We start from the raw sequence: 20816 nt of genomic DNA, 5'->3' as shown, positions 1-20816 counted from the left end.
AAGCACTAGTACTTAATGCTATCTTAAGTATATAATGGGACACTTTTGGACCAGATAGTCTCTGAAACTATTTCAGACTCATTCTGTAATTCATTTCAATGTTCCCAACAATTCTTGGAGATCAGAACTACCAGATGGTGTTTATCTCCATTTCACAGCTAAGGAAGCTGAGCCTTCGGGGCAAAGTAGTTTAGCTGTCTTCATACAGAAACTAAGCATCTGATCTGGAATGAATTAGATCCCAGGTGTGTTGCTAGTGTTGAACCCAAGACCTCCTTTTAGGCAGATGGATGATTCTATTAATAGAGAAAATTCTGTGATATGTAATGTTAAATGTTTGTTGGTTAAAGCTATCTCCAACAAAAAAAAATTGGAAAGTATGTTTTTTAAACTCTTACCTTTTGTCTCAGAAATAACATTAAGTATCACTTCTAAGGCTAGGCATTTGGATTTAAGTGACTTGCTCAGGATCATAAGGAATTGTGGTTTTAAAACACTTAAAGGAGACAGTGAGTTGCCAAGTTTTTCACTCTGTAACACATAACTAATATGTCAGAAGTGAAATTTGGATCAAGAATATCTGTACTTCAATGTCAGCTCTGGAATTACTGTAATCCCCAAGATCTCCTTGATGGGAAGGAAGAATGAGGTTTTCTAGAGCCACCTCAATATGAAGCTTGCATTCATTTTTTCTCCCAAGTGGAGTATAAATTCCTTAAAAGACAGATACTCTTGTTTGCTAAAATGTTCATGTCCCCATTATATAACATGATGCTTGATTGTTTTCTGACACTAGTTTCATCACAATTTCAATGACAATTCTCTTTCTCCTTTAGTATTCAACTTAATTCCTCTCCCCACCCCTCTCCCAGTCATTTGAAACTGAACTCAGAAGCCCAAGGTCTACAACCAGAGAAGCAAAAGTTTTGGCCCTCCTTGCCTTCAATTACCTGGTCAGAAACCTCTTAAAATTAGCAAGCTTGAATGTTTCAATTCTGTCATATAAAAGGGAGGGTGAAGGAGCAATAGAGCTATTTAATATGGAGAAGTGTATAACCACAGTATCAAATGAATGGAAGGGCCTCATATGGAAAGACTCATTCTGCCACTGTTTTGTTTTGTTTTTTTAATTGTCAATGGTTTGCTACTACTCTGTATAGATAAGAGTAATTGGTAATTCAGAGCTTGAAAATCTTGGTAGGGTCAACAAAATTCTATAGAAGGATACTGAACCTTTTGGAAAATCTCAAAAAAGACAGTGACCATTTGCTTAAAAGATGAATTTGGAGGTTACCTACTTCAGGAAGGCTGGAATGCAACTGGGCTGAATGTGTCAGATGATGTCATTTAACCTGAGGTTCATATTTTCCTATAAATAAGCGGTTTTTCTGTAGGCTGGAATTCTCAATTCTCTCTCTCTCTGTCTCTGTCTCTGTCTCTGTCTCTGTCTCTCTCAAACGTGCATTGCATTTGAAATTAGCATGGGACTCGGAGTTTCCTATTGAATAACCCAAACTCCAGAAGTGTCAGGTCAAAGAGCAGGAAAATTCCTTCCCTTCCTTGCATTCTTATAATGCTAAGGAAAAGGTGACTCTAGACATCAGAGACTCAAGATAAGACCCCTGAGAGAAATATTCCCCTTGGGTTCTTCCCTAGATTTCAAGATAGACACAAGTATACATCTTTTGGTTATGCTCTGATACCATCGAGTTATAGTCTAGACCAGGGGTTGGCAATGTATGGCTCTTTCTGCAGGAGCCATAAAGTCAATTTTTTTTCAGGCACTGTTACAGGAGCGCGCACTGTGAACACTATACGACTCTCATGAAATTACATTTTAAAAAATGTGGCGTTTATGGCTCTCACGGCCAAAAAGGTTGCCGACCCCTGGTCTAGACAGTGATGGGCAAACTTTTTAAAGATGGGGCCAAAGGAAAGGAAATGCTCATCTGTCAGTCTGTTTCTAAGGCAACTCTTTCGAAGTTTCATTGTATTGTATCCTACTCACTGTATTCATCAGATTAGGAATAATGTCACAGAGTCAGATAGAACATTTCAGGGGGCACATCTGACCCATAGTTTGCCCATCACTGCCCTAAACTATGCTCAGCCAACCCCTATGTCTTCAGGACACAAACCCCAGTCAGATAACAAACATCCCCCATTCCTGCCTAACCTCATCCCATTCCCTCATTCCAGATCACCGAGCCCCTGCTGTCAAAAGATATAAAAGACCCACAACGTATCTCCTTTGGGAGGCAATGCCCATTCTTGTGCCTGTCCTCCCAACCACTTCAGCATGAATTCCAAATTAATAAATTTCTTTTTTTATTTCTAAGCTGTGAAGTCTTGCATTCTTGAGTGGGTACCTGTCTGGAACCCCAGGGGTTCACCTCAACACCCCACCACCCACAACAAAATAGTTACATAGTTCCTTGAATAGTGGCTAAAGAGGGTGTACCTTGATATTTTGAAGGTCCTCTTAAACTTTCACTTCATACACAAGGTTTCTCTAAAACCTTTCCTTTCCACCTTTCTTACAACGTAAGAGTATTCCTTCACATTTATAGTGTGTTCAGCCATTCTCCAGATGATGAGTATCCCCTTCAGTTTCCAATTCTTTACCAATGCAGAAAGATATATATAGGGGGCAGCTGGGTAGCTCAGTGGATTGAGAGGCAGGCCTAGAGACGGGAGGTCCTAGGTTCAAATCTGACCTCAGACACTTCCCAGCTGTGTGACCCTGGGCAAGTCACTTGACCCCCATTGCCCACCCTTCCCACTCTTCCACCTATGAGCCAATACACAGTATTGACTCCAAGATGGAAGGTAAGGGTTTTAAAAAAATTTTTTAAAAAAAGATATATGTGTGTGTGTGTGTGTGTGTGTATATAACATAGAGGTTTTCCTTAGGGCTAATCATTGCCTTAATCTATCTTCATTGTAATTTCCCTTTCTCCTTTTCTCTCTTTTCCCATTTGAAGCTTGTGTAAAGGTAAACTATCAGACAAGGAAAGGGAAGGAGGGGGAAGAGGGGTTTAACTCTGAAGCTGTTTTTACAGACCCACACCTACATGGCAAAGCTTAAAATTCTGCCTCTACACATACACTAGGAACATTTGTATGAACTGATGCAGATTGAAGCAAAACCAGGAGAATAATTTATACAATGGAAACAATATTGTAAAATCAAACAACTTTGAAAAACTTAGGAACTTTGATCAGTGAAATGACAACTATGACTCTAGAGGACTCCATATACTCCTGGTAGAAAGGTATAAGACAAATGAAGAAATTCATTTTGCTTTATCATATATGTTTTGTAACAGTGTGTTGGGTTTTCTTTTTCAATGAGAGGAAAGAGGAAGGAAAGTGTAGAATGAGTGCTTGGATACTTCTTCATGTAATTCTTCTTTAATTCTCCTGAAAGTTCCAGAAAACTGGAACTGATAGGCATATGAAGAAACTTGGGCTTTCATATTGATCTCATATTTTTCTCTAGTCCAAAAGCCTCCATACAAACAATTTTTGAAGTAATGTTATTGATTTCTTGGTGAAGTTAATTCTGTAATGTCTGAGGAACATTGTAGCCAAAAAGCTCTTCAACACAAATAGTATCAAGATGAAATTCTCAAAAGCACAACTAAATGATTGCTTTTTATACAACCAATTTTCCTTTTCCTTCAAATACTTGAGGTGCTCTCCAACTTAGTCAAAGAAATCTTGGGCACTAAAATTGGAAGAGATTTAGTGCTAGGGAAAGCAAGACAAAGGATGTATGTCCGTGTAAAACTTTAAGGTCTTTTGTTTTGTTTTTTAATTGTCAGTGGTTTGTTACTACTCTGTATGGATAGGAGTAATTGGTGATAATCTTGGTAAGGTCACCAAAGTTTTATAGAAGGATACTGGACCTTTTGAAAAAGCTCAAAAAAGACAATGAACCCATTAAGCATTTCCTGAACCATAGGCACCCAAAACTTAATGGCCAACTGTGCCCTTTTCACTGATTTTCAGCTACTTTTTCCCTTTTCCATTTTCTCAAACTTAAATAAATTTTTAAAAGCTTCATCAATTCAAACCTATTCCCAATATTGATCTGATTTCTATTTTTCTACTAATTTTTTCTATTTTTCTATTAATTTTTATCAGTGATACTAACATAAAAGGAGTCACAAACAAGGAAAAACAAACTATATTGCTATAATTTGAGAAATTTTTTAAAATTGGGCATTATTAAGCTTTCAAATAATATGAGCTTATAGAACACAAAACCTAGATCTCAGTAGATTTTTTTTTCTGTGTTTATCCAGGAATTGGGAAGATTGTTTATTTTTTTAAATAGAAGAGCATCTTCATCAGTTCCAAATTGCTACAAAATGAATGCAAGCACAGAAATTATAAAAACCAAAACAGCTCACCAAAAATCAGTTTCTTGGAAGAAAAACAGACATGAGATAATATGAACATTATAGTCACTTTGCCTTAATAGATGACAATGCCACAAAACTAGAAGAGAGAAATCTTCCTCAACTGGAAGTTTTTTTCATATATATGCATGTATATGCATATATTAAATTTGACATTTCATTTTTTCCAAAGTCATTTAACCCATCTCCGAATCCAAGGAGGAAGGAAGGTGAACAATGACTTAACAGATAATGTTGGTACCAATCTGGTGTATCAAGAAAAAGACAATGACAGGCCACGTAAGTAAAATTTATAGTAATTGGAAAGTCATTTGAAAAATCCTTAAGAAATTGATCTAAAGGTTAGTTACCTCTTATGGAGAAGATAGAGCTTCAAAGTACTATTTCACTTAAACACTTTAGGTGAAAGGTTTTTAACTATGAGTGATGTTAAAAAAAAAAAAATAACAGCCACTAACTGTCTTATAGGCATTCTATTCAATTCAAAAAATATTTATTAACCACTTACTAGATGCAACACACTGTACTAGACGCTAAAGATAAAGATTTGGTACTTAATAGGGTATTCAAGAGATGGAAGTCAATGATTTATTCAAAGTTTAAAGTTTTGGTGATTGGGAGGTACTAGTGATATGAATGAACAATTTGGACTCATTAAAGAGGGATTGGAAAGAAAAGTTGATAATGAATTCCATTTGGGATATATTGAATTCAAGGTACTTATAGAATATCTATATGGAAACAGACAGGTAATTGAAGACTAAGGTACCTAATCTTAGAATTTGATAAAGACAGAAGGGTTACAAATATAAATTTGAGTCATTAACATTAAAGTAACATTTGATGCCATAAGCCAGAATCAGTTCATCAAAGGAAAAGTGTCTATGATTATATGTAATATAGAAAAAGTGTCTATATAAGTGTGTGTATATATGTGTGTATTATATACACAAAATAAACACAGAAACACACAAAGAAAACAGAAAGCCAAGGACTACAGCTTGGAGAATATTATAATTAGGGACTTTACAGTTAAAAAATAAGGTAGGCACAAAGTTTGAACACAAAGTTCAAAGCACAATCTATCAGTAAAGTATGACTTTATCAATAAATAGGATCTCAGCTTCACCAACAAAACTAAGGTCCTAAATGAGGGGGCAGCTTTCTTTTACAATTTAGGTAGTACAGAAAATGGGAAAGCTATCATATTAGGTAGAAGAAAATATGATTGGATGGAAATTAGGGATGATTATAGCAACAACCCTCTCTTATCCTATGACTAAGAAATGTCTAATGTTTGAGTCCATCTGCATCTGCAAGGTCTGAGCAGACTTCTTTAAGTAAAAACTAAACATCCTTGATGATATAAAGATACTAGACTCATTTCCTTAACAAAAGAATAGACAGTGATTGAAAAAGAACTGGGTTTCTAAACTTGTTATAGGCCAGCTGAATTTCATGACAAAGTCAATTAATTGTAAGTAAGTAGGATCAATTTGGAAAAGGCAGAGTCAACCTGATTATTTCAGGACCAAGAAGAAAAGAATGTAAAAGAAAGTCAAAGATAAAATGGAACCAGGAGGATAGTTTCAGGAAAGTTGAGGGAAGAAAGAATGTCAAGAAGAAGGCTATTCAACAACAGGGTCTTGGAAAAGATGAGACTATTGAGGTATTGAAGGACGTATTTTCAATAACATGAAGTAAATAAGCCAGATTGCAGTTTGTTAGATGGTGTAATAATAACTAGTTTTATAAATTATCAATAAAACATTGACTTTTTTCTTAATTGAGAGTACAGTGGAATTTGGACAGAATGTAAAAAAGTTTGAAATAACCTTTCTAAAATTATACAGGGATACCCTTACCAATCTTCCACCTATAAGTCAATACACAGAAGTTAAGGGTTTAAAATTAAAAAAAAAAATAATAATAATAGTAAAATTATACAGGGAGAGATGACTTAAGGTGCAAAGCTGTACAAACCAGTCTTATAGCAAGTTATGGTGTCTGATTTCAAAGGGGCTGGACAATCTTTTTCCAATCTCACATTTTTTAAATTCCTCTTTTGCCTTAAGAGTCAATTTCTAGTAGTCAACAACAACAACAGCGAAAGGAGATGCTTCAGCATTATAAAGAACAAAAGAAGCTTCAAAAAATGAAAGAGCAGCAAGAGAGAGCCAAACGAGGGATATTTAAAGTGGGGCTTTACAGACCCGACCCACCGAAATTTCTTAGTTCTCTTCCAGAACAGAAGATGGGGAAACCTGAAGCAAAGAAGTTAAACTGACATCTTTAACTGAACAAAATAGGCTGATTGTGAAGACAGGATTTGAGCATGTGATGTGGGTCTGCAGGGAGATGCAGATGCAGGAAAAGATTCTAGAATGTGGGAGTAACTGAAGTTTGGTAGTCTTTCTCTGGTTTGACCTGGAGGAACTGGCTACTTTTCCTTAGTGACTGATTCTACCCTGATACCTCATCCTACTTGCTGCCCTGCTGTTATCTATTGTGTTTCCTGGTGATCCTGAACCATATGGCATCTGTCTGTAAGATTAGGTCTGGGATCCTTTTGGATCCAGGACCTTTCCCTGTGCCCTGTTAAGTTTGCCACAGACCACTACCTCAAACATCATCTAAGTGGGGTTTGATTTAGTGCAGACTTATTTAGATTAGGGACTGGGATCTCTAGGTCAGTGAGGGAGGACTAGAATAGCTCAAACTCTGTGAAGACTCCTGGTAATGGGACATTTAGATCTGGGGGGGTGTTTAGGTAGTTGAATTTAGTGTTAGTGTCATCCAAAATTCCCATCTAACTTTTCCCTGTTACAATAAATACAACATTCATCCCGGTTACTGACTGGTCTGTGTGTATCATGTCAGGTTCAGGCTCTGCCTGTGGGCCTTCCCAAACCAGTTAATCTTCTGATACTGGCCCTATCCTAATCATCTGGTCCCATTCCCAAAATCACCCTCTTACAATTGACATTCTTATAAAAGTTTAATAATAATGCCTAACATTTATTATAGCACCTTAAGGTTTGAAAAACACTTTGCAAATATCATCTCATTGGATCCTCACAATAATCCTGGGAGCTGGGGACTATTATTATGTCCGTTTTATAGATGAGAAGCAAATTGAAGCAAATGGAGTTTAAGTAACTTGCCAGGGTAACACAGCTATTAAGTATATAAAGTATCTGAGGCTGGCTTTAAACTCTGGTTTTGCTAACTCTGGGTACTGTGCTCTATCCAGTGACACCAAACTACCTCTTGTTAATGGTGATAAATAATATGTGCATACTAACTTTAATGAATTAAGGGGCTGATTGGAAGCTTCTAAACATAATTCTATTTCTACAAGAAATATTATGTTGGAGACATAAAAAAATGGTAAGAGGAACAGGAAGAGTCAGGATTTACACTTAAAGTCTAGAATGCAACTAGAAATAAAGAATTAGCTAAAAAAGAATGTTAAATGTGCTTTAGGAGAGTGTATAGGTAAGATTGGAATAGCATTCCAGAAGGCAAAAAATAAACCCTCTTAGCCATTCTAAATTTTAATGAAGCATTCAAGACTTTCAAAAAGCCTCAATACATTTCTTTGCCAAAAACTACTAGTACTTATTTCTATGAATCAGCATAAAAGTTTGTGTCTAGGGAAATATCAAAATAGCCGATTTGGGGGTAAGAAATACCTGACACAGATGCATAGGCCTTTTTACTGCTGAATGGAGAGTTAATGAATTGGCCTGGGCAGTAGGAAATGCTTCCAACCATCTGGTCAGTTGATCTACTATGACTAGACAAAATATATAATATCCAGCTTTTGGCGTTATAATAAAATCTACAAAATATATAATATCCAGCTTTTGGCATTGTAATAAAATCTATTTACAGGTGTTCAAAAGGTGTATAAGCCAGAGGGCACCCACCAATTGCTTTGCCAGGAAAGGCATGTTATGTGCTTGGCACGTGGGGCAGACTACACACTTTAGAGGCTATGGTGGTTATATCAGGGGCTATCCATATTTTTTTAAATGCCCTGGGTGCCAAAGTGACCATTTTTATGCACATGAGAAAGCATTCTAAATCTCTAATAATTAGAGAAATGCAAATCAAAACAACTCTAAGGTATCACTTCACACCTAGAAGATTGGCTAAAATGACAGCAAAGGAGAGTGATGAATGTTGGAGGGGATGTGGCAAACTTGGGATATTAATGCATTGCTGGTGGAGTTGTGAATTGACCCAACCAGTCTGGATGGCAATTTGGAACTATGCTCAAAGGGCTTTAAAAGACTATCTGCCTTTTTATCCAGCCATAGCACTGTTTGGATTATACCCCAAAGAAACAATAAGGAGAAAGCTTGTACAAAAATATTTATAGTTGCACTCTTTGTGGTGGCAAAAAATTGGAAAATAAGAGAATGTCCTTCAATTGAGGAATGGCTGAACAAATTGTGGTATCTGTTGGTAATGGAATACTATTGTGCTAAAAGGAATAAAGAACTGGAGGAATTCCATGTGAACTGGAATGACCTCCAGGAATTGATGCAGAGTGAAAGGAGCAGATCCAGGAGAACATTGTACACAGAGATTGATACACTGTGGTACAATTGAACATAACAGACTTTTATACTAGCAGCAATGCAAGGATCCAGAGCAAGGCTGAGGGACTTATAAGAAAGAAAACTAGCCATATTCAGAGGAAGAACTATGGGAGGAGAAACACAGAAGAAAAACAACTGCTTGAACACATGGGCTTTTGGGGATATTGGGGATGTAGACACTAAATGATAACTCTAGTCCGACTATCAATAATATGGAATTAGGTCTTGATCAATGATACATGTAAAACCCAGTGGAATTGTGCGTCAATTAAGGGAGGTTAGGGGGTACTGGGGGAGAGGGAAAGAACATGAAATATGTAACTAGGAGAAATATTCAAAATAAGATAAAAAAAATCACCAAAAAAAATTTTTTAATAGCTTCAATGAGCTTAGGAGAAATAGAATGGGAACCAGCAGTTAAAAAGAACCTTAAATATTCCACTTTGGGGAGATACCATTGAACCTTTGTCTTTTAGACCTTGTTGCCTTATGTAATTCTAACAGAAGATGTTTGCTATATTCTTGGCATGCTGCTGCATTTGGTGAAGCCAAGAGCAAATCATCCACATTTTTAAGTGACTATGTTTAAATTGAATATTATCTGTATCTTGGGCAAAAATTTGTACATACAGGGTAGGGCTTTCCACATACCCTTGTGACAATTGACACCAGGTTTCTAGGAACCTTTCCAGGTGAAAGCAAATGTATTTCTGGAATACTCATGAATTGGTATCAAGAAAAATGCTGAGCACAAATCCACTACAGTAAAGCATGTGGCTGTGCTGGGAATAGAGGAAATTATTGAGTTTGGGTTTGCAACCACAGGATGTCTTTTTATGACATGATTATTTACAGCTCTTAAATCTTGGACAAATCTATCTACAACTTTTCCATCTGGGCCTAATTTTGGCTTTTTAACAGGTAAAATTGGTGTATTATATTCTGATTTGTGTGGAATTATCATTCCTTGCTCAATGAATAAATTTATTACCAGTGTAATCCCTCAATTGCCTCTTTTGATAGGGGGCACTGAGGAATGGAAGGAGGTGAGGAATTTTTCCTCTTAATCTGAAGAGGATGAGCCGATTTAAGTAGGTCTAAATCAGAAGATGTGGCCCAAAGAGACTCAGGTATATCAGCTGGTATTTCAAAGGTGGTAGGCTTTCAATTCCTGGCTTTCTAAGAGAAGTACAGGAAGCAAATTTAAAGATTCCTCAGGTAATTCTAGTGACATAGAGCCATCTGGAGCTCATGTTATAGTTGCTTTTAGTTTACATAATAGGTCTCTTCCCAGCAGATTTGGGGGGGCCCATGCTTTAGTAGAAAAGAATGTTCTACAGATAAGGGTTCCAAAGATACCATTAGAGGAGAAAGTGTTTGGACCTTTTGAGGTGCTTCTGATACACCTACTACATTTATAGATCCAATGGGATCACATTTTGCATCTGGTTTACTCACCAGAACTATCTAGATGCTCCCGTGTCTAAAAGGCAGTCATAGTATGAGTTCCCTACTTTTAGGATTACATATGGTTCATTACTTTTTGGGGGGAATGGATAGGAATAATTGACATTAAAGCATCAGGTTCTGGAAAATCAAAGGTTTCATTTTCTCATTCCAAGGTCCTTGCCCCCCCCATCACACCTTCATAAAGATGCTTGTTTATTTCTCTGGGATCCTCCATGCTGAGGGGAATTTTCACACTGTGCATAATGTGGACGAGCTCCACTTTGGATGTATTGTTGGGTATTTTGTTGTGTATCATCATTTTCTTCATTTGGAGTATAATTTCTGTAATTATTTCTATTATAATTTTGATAATTGTTATATCTGTTATTTCTGAAATTACCATTATTCCTAAAATTCATGTTATTGAATACCTGATTCCAATTTCTGCAATTTAGCATTAAGTGGTCTTTTCTTCCACATAAATAACATTTTGGTGTTTTATTTGTGGCTTCTTCCAAAGGTACTACGGTCACTCCATGATCTTTTCTTTCCAATTTTTCTTTTAAAATTTTATTTTCTCTCCTTAATTCCTCCATTCATTCCCTGTTTTCTTCATTTTTTCTCTGGTGGCCATCAAATACATATACGGCTACTCTCCTTAATTCTTGGGCAGTTGATTCTAAAATAATCTTTTACAACTTTACAGCAGCTCTGTACAAACTGCTATCTAATCTGCCTGACATTATTTTCTCTGGGAAGGTCCAGTTCTATATATCTACCTCCCAGCTCAATGAGTCTATCCATAAATTAGGAGGGAGTTTCATCGATTTTTTGACTTAAATTTTCAAATTTGTCCATGTGCCTGGTCTGTCACAACAAGCCCTCATTGCTGTTAATAATGCTTCTCTTGATTGTGTTTATGCATAACTTCTGGATAAAGATGGAGAACAGCTTGAGTGATAGACAGATCATCGGTTACAGAACTTGGAATTTACCCAGATGGCATGAACCAAGGGAAAAGACAGTTGGGGCCACCACTATAAAAGCCCAGGGACTCAGTCAGTCTTGGTCTCAGTTTTGAGAAGGGAATTTCTGGGAGAAGTGGGTGGAGACAGGTGGGTAGTGTGATAATTAGATTAAGTCTACACTGCCCATCTTTTGATTTAATCACCAAAGGTGAGAGCACCTTCCAATTCTGGGAGGTCCTAACCCACATGTGCTAGAGTGAATAACAAATCAGAATCAACGCACCGGCCCCTATGCTTTCTATGAGAAAGCATCTATTGTGATTGGACACGCAGGCTAAGGGAAGGCACTGGAAGTGACTTATATGTGACCCCTTCCAAAGAGGGAGGGATGAGTGAGGCTGCAACTGGTGTGGTGAAGGAGACCTGAGGGAGCTTCGCTGGTTCGTGACCGAGACTGTTCCACATGGTGAGTTTAAAAACTGAATCTTCCTGAACTTCTATTGGGAAACTTCCTTGTATAGATAGTGAGTGGAGTTTGCTCCATTCACCTCTGGGCCTTAGGCCCTTTAACCCTCAGCCGAGGGTTAAGATCTACCTGGACTAATCAGTGGGATAGATTCTTATCTCCGTTCTTCCTCTCTCTCTTCTCATGTAAATAAATTTCCATAAAAGTCAATTTTGATTTGAGATTATTCTTAATTGAGGTTTGATAATAGTTCAATCCTCTGGCGACTACTTTTTAATATATTGAACCCATAAAACCCCTTTTTCTCCCTTACAGTAGGCCAATAGGCCTGCAGATCCAGCATCCATACCTCATTGCCACTAGAGGTTCATTCATCTATTTCCAAACAGGGCTGAGAGACAACAACACAGCTGCTAAGAAGAACATCACTACCCCTTCCTTTCCTTTGGTCTAGACCACAGCCGGGTCTGACCAGGGTTCGTGGGGGGGAGAAGAATCTCCAGCCAAATACCAACCAGATGCTTATTGGTTTAGATTTCTTTAACTCTCTATAGATATAGCATAGCCATCCCAACACCTCTTTCCTTATCCTGATTCCTAACCCCTTTGAGCCAAAGCATTAAACCCTGTTTCAAACGTGATACAAGTGAAGGCTGGCATTCATTCCAAGGGGCAAGCAAATAGCCACAGCAAAAGGGGAAAGGGATCACCAGCATTCCAGTCAGTGTTATCCATCTGTGTTATTTGGAATTTTGGGGGTTCCATTGAGAGGTATTTGAGGCTCATTTGAGCCTTAGAATACTTAGATATGTGACAGACTTCCTGTGGACATTTGGGGGACTTTGAAACTACATTTTCCATGATTCAATGGGTTTCCGGTTTCTGACATGATGACGTGTACCAAGGTGGAGCGTGGCTTAAATTGGGTGGTCAGGCTTGGGACTTCCTCTTTGGTACAGAGGGAAGGTACAGAAGGTAAATGGCTCAGGTGGCATTTTTGAAATAGATCTTAGCCAGGCACGTGGCCATTTCTTTATTTTACCAACATGGCCCTAAATAAAATATTATTTCTCCTTTTACTCTGTCTATATTATTTTTTACTTATTACACATCCAACACCAACAACTAGCTGATTACCAATCCTTACCATTTAACCTAACCCCAAGCCAAGGAACCAGAGGGACTGTTGAACAACATATACAGCTTCTCTCTCTATAACCTGGGCTTGGGCACTGTTAGTGGGGTCAAGGTGCTTAGCAGAGTTGATCATCCATAAGCCCTCATGGTCACCAGCACACCTTGGTGGCTACCCAGGTGTTACTATCCCACTTAGCCTAGATTCATCTACCACCTGAGGATTGGGCCAGCTAATAGAAGCACCTTTCCTGTCTACCCTTTCTGTCAAGTAGAGATACCCACCTCACTTTTAGTAACAGTTTTTGGAGAAGCCTAAGGGAACTGAAGCCTGATAGGTATATGGAAGATGGCATTGGCAAGGGTTTCATTTATTATTGCCAGTCTAATACTGCTTGTCTGGTCAGCAATGCAGGGTATTTATAATCTCTGGGTCAAAGTGATTCCAGACTGTTGCCTAAAGATCTTGCTAATATATGACTCTTATAAATGTCTGGCAGTGACAATGGCAGAATTCATAGCTTATCTACCTACTATGGGAGCTATCATTATATCACTGATTCAGAGACTATGGGCAATCAAGAAAATCTTTGATCTAGTCTGGGGCACTAAAAGGAATTCTAATGAGGAACTATTGCAGGTGATGAAAGAGCATATCAAACAACTTATTGAGATCAATAAGAAAATAAGAGAGGGCCAAGATCTAGATTCCCATGCAATTATGCAATTAAAGGTTATAGAGAAATCTCATAACCAAGCTGCTGCAAACCCTTCCAAACCATCAGCTACTTCAAAATCCACCTCTACCACTGACAAGCAAACTAAGACAGAGACAGTTGAACCCAGTACCATTTCTTTGTTCCCCATAGTGTACCAAACACACCTTAGACCGGAAGGCAACATAGTTCATATGAAGACCTACAAAGTTTTTTCAAGATCTAGAGGTACTCAGGAGGAGATTCACCAAGTACTTCCTGTCACCATATAAATTGGTGAAGGAAACTGAAAAGGACCTTTAATCTTTTCAATCCTAGTTTTGCGGATGTGGAATTTTTATTGGACAAATTTTATACACTATTGGAGAAGGCAGGACAAATGACAACCTCACGGCCTGGCCCACTGAACACCAAGAACTAGAACTTATCTCCCATGCTAACATGTTGTATTTGCTCCAATGACAGACAGATCTACTAGAGGCTTTAAAAATTTGTGCTAAGACCAAGTGAGATACCCACCCCACTTTTAATAACAACTGGCATAATCTTATGTAATCCTGTTTGTTATTGGGATTCCATTTTGGGTCATCACGTGGCCAATTAATTGCTTTCCTTCCTTGGGCCTGATTAATGAGAGAGATAATCTTATTTTTCTCCCTGTCAAAAAGGCTTGTAGTAGGTTTTCAACATCCACCTATCCAGGGTCATATGTGCAAAAGATACCCTCTAGTTTTTTGATTACTACCATTGGTTCATCTTCAAAAGAAGGACTGTCTTGTTTGAATCTTTCAGTATCCTGGGGGGGGGGGAGGGTTTGCATGGTGAATAGTGCCTAAGGGAAACTATACCCCCATTCTTATTAAATATGGATACTAACTTCAGGGGGTATAGGGTTTCAGGGGGATTATTTTGTATTCCTGTCTGTAGGCTTGATGTTTGGTTTTCAATGGGGTAGGTAAGGGGAGGGAGAGGAGTAGGCAAGCTGAGAGGGATGGGTTCTGAGCAGGGCGGGGCAGAGGGATAAGAGGAAGGGGCAGGTGGAGGAATGAATTGGGCAGGGTGGGGTGCTGGGGCAGAGGTAAGGAGGAGCAGAGGGATAGGTAGGGGCAGGGTAGGGGGGCTGGGAAAGGAGGAGGAATAGATTCGGCAGGCGGTAATGGGGCTGGGGTAGGGGAAGCAAGGGCAGAGGGATGGGGGAAGGATGAATTGAGCAGGGGATAGGGACTGAGGTAGAGGCAGGGGCTGGGGGAAGGATAGGTTGGAGTGGGGAAAGGGGCTAGGACAGAAGAGAAAGGATAGGTGTAGGGGGGTTGAGTAGGAAGAAGAAGATTGTGTAGGGTAGGGTGGGACAGAGATTAAATAGGCTCCAATAATGAGGAAGTATGAAAAGATTTATTCTGGAGGACTTTTAAGTCTCTTCCAATGTTTTTTATAGAACTTTTTATCTCCCACAAAGTATTCTCCTTATTTTCATTTTGAGCTTTGAGTATAAATGATTTTCTTCTTTCTTTTTAAGGTAGAATATGTATAGTATCAAATCTATTTCACCAGCTATATAGACATACTGTGAAATGAGAACATATGAGCCATTTTAAACCGAGAAAAGAGAACATATTTCCACCTCAGGTTATGTTGATAAAAATCCATGTTAACTGGTATTAATTTACTTATTATATTCATTATACATTTTTTTAACCAATAGATGGCATTATTGGCTAGGGGTTAGGGTAAGAGTGTGGTCTTTTCTTTTTTTTAACATTTAATAATATTTATTTTTTAGAAAAGTTAACATGGTTACATGATTCATGCTTTTACTTTCCCCTTCACCCCCTGAGTTTCCCTCCCCACAGCCGATGTGCATTTCCACCAGTTTTAACATGTGTCATTGATCAAGACCTATTTCCAAATTGTTGATATTTGCATTGGTGTGGTAGTTTCGAGACTACATCCTCAATCATGTCCGCCTCAACACATGTGTTCAGGCAGTTGCTTTTCTTCTGTGTTTCCACTCCTGCAGTTCTTCTTCTGAATGTGGGTAGCATTAAGTCCCTCAGAATTGTCCTGGGTCATTGCATTACTGCTAGTACAGAAGTCCATTACATTCATTTTACCACAGTGTATTGGTCTCTGTGTACACTGTTCTTCTAGCTTTGCTCCTTTCACTCTGCATCAATTCCTAGAGGTCCTTCCAGTTCACATGGAATTCCTCCAGTTTATTATTCCTTTGAGCCCAATAGTATTCCATTACCAGCATATACCACAATTTGTTCAGCCATTCCCCAATTGAAGGGCTTCAGAGTGTGGTCTTTTCAAGGATTTTTTCAAGGACTTTATAGAATACAGGAATACCCTTAATTAACTAGCCTCAGGCTAAAATGATTAAGAAAGGACTCTAAATGATTTTGAAAAAGAAAAATTTGGATTTACCTTCTCAGTTGAAAATCGAAGAAACAGAATAAAGGCTGACTTGAGATAGTAAAGGAAATTTTAAGAAAAGTGAGGGAAATTTGAGGGTACTTGTCACAACCTTCATTGTCTGCCAGAAATATAAAGGTGAATACAATAATTTTATGAAATGATGTGGTTGTCAATATTTATTATATTTTGAGTCAGAAATTTATTTACAAAATAGAGAGGAAACAATAAAGTAGAGAAATGTGAAAGGGATAGAAAAGTTATCTATTCTATCTTAATCCAGGCAGAGATTAATTAGCTCTCAACCAGGAAGGCCAGTAGTGAGTAATCATGTGGCCTCCTCCAAGATGGAAGCATGGAAGCTAGTCTCTCCAGAAACTAAGAAAGGAGTCAACCCTTTTCACTCACCCAACAAAGAAGTCCTAGAGTCAGAGTCTAAGTTGAAGCCGAGCTCCAAGCCGAAGATCCAAGCCAAAGCTCCTTCAAAGACTTTTTCCAGAAGACGCTCTCTTCAGATTATCTTCTCAAAGACCATCTGCCTCAAGCTGAAGGATTTCATGGCTTTTATGGTGGCTCCTTATCATTTCCCCTCTTCACAGGGGTCAATTACATTTTCCAATTTGTCTAGCATTGCCCAGGGTGCAGTGTTTATACCAACCGGTTCTCACCTTCTGGAGGGGTGAATACTCATCAAAAGGATTTACAGATTCCTGGCTGATTGAGTTTCTGAGGGTATAAATTCTGATCATAGGATTCACAAGTTCGGGCCTGAGTTAAAAGGATGGAGCTTTCTAAGTAATTTACTTGTGAGTTCTCTAAGTAATAAAGGATTCCTTTTCACAAATGTAAACTCAGAGAGAACAAAGAATTTCTTTTTACAGTAGGTAGGGAGACTGTATTTTGATGTAACCCCGCCCATCGCTTTCTTCTTCCCAGAATTCAGCTGTCGAGGCTGGGGAGGAGAGCTTGGCAGGAAAGTTTATTCACATGGTCATACTTAAGCTTTGTGTTTCTATTATTTATTTCTTCTACTTCAAGTGATTACTAATAAATCTTATAAAATATAATACTTGGAGTTATTAGACATTAATTTAAATTTAACAATATATAAAAGATAACATTTTTTAGAGACTAGTCCTTCTAAACTCATGATCTATGTTCTTGAAGTCATTGTGGGCTGTTTTGTGAAGATCTCAATCCTGTTTTCTAAGTCCCAAAAGACCAGAATAGTGGGCATCATTAGGAAAGATTTTGAAAGCAAAGCAGGGGTAGCCTTATCCTATAATGAAATATGTGTAGAAAAGAATCAAAGATAAAATGGAATCTTTGTATACTCATAATATATGCAATTCTAATCTCTGAGCCTTAAGAATGAAACAGAACCAGAAGAGACCCAAAGAAGGGCAGTTAAAGTAATTAGACAGGCATCTCATGAGAATAGACACTACTCCTTCTCCCCTTCATGTGTGGAAAGACCAAGCTAAGTTAATATATCTAATGTCTTATAAAAGTAATAGGAATGGTTGATATGACTCTGGGAATGTATAAAAGTACAGAACTAGTAGCAAAAAGTGGAAATTTCCAATAGGTAAATTTAGGGTTGATTTAAGGGGTGGCAGGGCACATGCAGAACTTGGTGAGGGGAGAGGGGCAGGACAGCTTTCCATCTATGTTGTCCTCCCAGCCAGATTCAACATTATCTTCTAAATTAATAAATTTCTCTTTTTATTTCTTAAGCTAAGTTTTAGAGTCTTGCATTCTTGTAAAAGACACCCCTCCCAAACCCGGGGGGGGGGTTCACCTCAAGCCCCCCACAACACAAGTACTAGCAAGCACAGCTTCTGCTTCCTGCCTATCCACAAACCTGGCTATAATCTCTAGACGACAGGGACTCAAGTAGGACCTTCCTGTTCTACCTTTTCTGTGGGGTGCTTGGACTGCCCCCAAACAGAGACAGGTTATTTAAATAAATGAATTGTTAAAGCTGGCTCCAAAATAGCACAAATCCTAATTTCCCCTTGTTCCCTCTTAACTGGTAGCTAAGAGCTGATGGGGCCAGCCTGCCTTATCTGTGTGATTCACTTCCCTTGGGCAATCTCTGGAACCTGCTCCAAGCTTTAGTTTGAATGAAACTTGACCTGCTACAGGGGCCCTTAGGCCTTCAGCCTTAGATTGCTAGTTCATGGTCCTGATAAATTCCCTGAATAGTATCAGCAAGTAATCTGGAGAACTTTACTATATCTGCTCTAAATTATAGTACCTTTTCTTGTATCTGGCACCAATGATCTGTTTTCAGTAAGCCCATTCTTGAAAATATAATTTTGTTATCTGAATCCCAACTTCAGTTTTATCCCCAACACATCTCTCTCCCTCTCAGTTTCTTGCATTTGTGGGGACAAACCTCTGTTTACATTGCCATATAGTATGTATGTATTTGTGTGTGTGTATGTGTGTGTCTGCTTTTGTCTGTTTGCTGTGCCACATAATAAAGTTCTTGTTTTATGTTTCCTGAATCCCAATTTCCTGGAAATTCCCCAAACCAAATCTTGGGTTTGACCTGTGTCCAAATAAAATACCTTTATATTGAGATTTCTAGGAAAACCATAGCACATCTTCAGTGTAGTCATAATACCATCAGCCTTGGAAGATGCCATGGAAGGCTATTGTTGTTTTTTTAATAGCTATATATGGGGGTAGCTAGGTAGACAAAGAGTCAGGCCTAGAGACAAGAGGTCCTGGGTTCAAATTTGGTCTCAGATATGTGACCCTGGGCAAGTTACTTAACCCCAATTGCCTAGTCCTTACTTCTCTTCTACCTTGGAACAGATACTTAGTACGGATTTTGTCAATTAGAAATCTGAAGACCCCAATTCTGCCCCTGTCTCATGAGAACTCACTCCATGGAAGTTCTAGACTCACTCATTTCAGACTGAACAATAGACCTTAAAGTACTTGAAGATCTCAGCTTAGGTGGGGCTAGCATACCTAATCAAATGTTAAGTACCCTTTTAGTCTTAGAAGTTTCTCCCTTGGTAACAGAGATCTTCAGAAGACTAACACCTGTGCAGGAACCATCCTTTTAGTATCTGTTTTAAGTAGACCACTCCCTGATACCCCAGGCTCTTGGCCTCTTTCCCAATTGGTCAGTGTAGGTTGGATGTCCTAACTACTTTAGTAGTTCTGTGTTTTTCCAAGTTGACAATTCTAAGTCAGAAGATGAGAGGTTTTTAAAATTATTTTTTATTATTTTTAAATACTTTTCCATGTTTACATGATTCCTTTTCTTTCCCTCCCCCTCTCATGTAAGAGTTTAAAAAAAATAGTTCTAACCTGGAAGTAATGGTTCTGTGATTGCTTCGTTCATGAATTGGTAACTGTGAGACAGCAGGGGGAGGTGGAAGTTGAGGCATGATCTACAAGGCAATGACATGAACAAAGGATAGAGTAGAATTAACCAAAGGGGCCAGGACCCAGAGCAGGGGTCGGCAACCTTTTTGGCCATGAGAGCCATAAACGCCACATTTTTTAAAATGTAATTTCATGAGAGCCATACAGTGCTCACAGTGCACGCTCCTGTAACAGTGCCTGAAAAAAAAATTGACTTTATGGCTCCTGCAGAAAGAGCCATATGTTGCCAACCCCTGACCCAGAGGATGCCTCAGATCAGCTGCCAATCATTGGGGGGCGGGGGGTGAGGGAGGGAGAGGAAGAGGATGTAGAAGCTCTTGGACATGGGAACTATTGGCAAAACACTAAAGGTTTAGAAAGAAGTATATCTTTTTTCTCATTGGTACATGGCACCTTCACAAAACATTGACACTATATTAGGGCATTAAAAACCACAACAAAATGCAGAAACGCATAAATGTAGATTTCATCTTTTTCAGATCACAATACAATAAAAATCACATTCAATAAAGGGCATGAAAACATAAAATATTAATTGGAAACTAAAGGATGAGTGTTAAAGAACAAATTATAGAAAGAATTAAGAGAGAATGCCAACTGTTGTGGGGGGCTTGAGGTGAACCCCCATGGTTTGGAAAGGGTACCTTTTGCAAGGATGCAAGACTCTGAAACTTAGTTTAAAAATAAAAAGAGAATTTTATTAGTTTACAAGTTAATGTTAAATCTGGCCAGGAAGACTACTTTCTAGGGGAACAGCATGGATGGAAAAGCTGTTCTTCTGGATGACATTTCTTTATACTCTTTATGCCAATGTGACTTTGTGTCACACTGAAGATGTAACTCTAGGGGTATGGGCAGGAGAGTTGGTCATCTGACCGGGGTCTGCCTGAAGATATAGGGGACATAGTTTAGGAGACATAACAGATAGATGTCTTAGATACAACCTGATGGTATCAAGGCATAACCTGGAGGTGTATTTCTCTGTCTATCTTGAACTTAAAGGATGATCCAAGGATCTAAGGAGGATAATTCTCTCAGAGTCTTATAGGAGTTATCAGATGTTTTTGGGTTAGGAGTCACAAGGATAGAAGGGAGCAAAGGAATTTCCCTGCTTATAGTTTCTGAAACACTTCTATGTTTTGGGGAGGTACAATGTTCATGCCACCAACATGAGACAACATACCAAAAATTTATGGGATGCAGTCAGAGCAATACCTGGGAAA

Source organism: Gracilinanus agilis, chromosome 2 (genome assembly GCF_016433145.1).
Source record: "Gracilinanus agilis isolate LMUSP501 chromosome 2, AgileGrace, whole genome shotgun sequence".
NCBI classification, from domain to species: Eukaryota; Metazoa; Chordata; class Mammalia; order Didelphimorphia; family Didelphidae; genus Gracilinanus; species Gracilinanus agilis.
Note: the sequence above shows the minus strand (reverse complement) of the source record.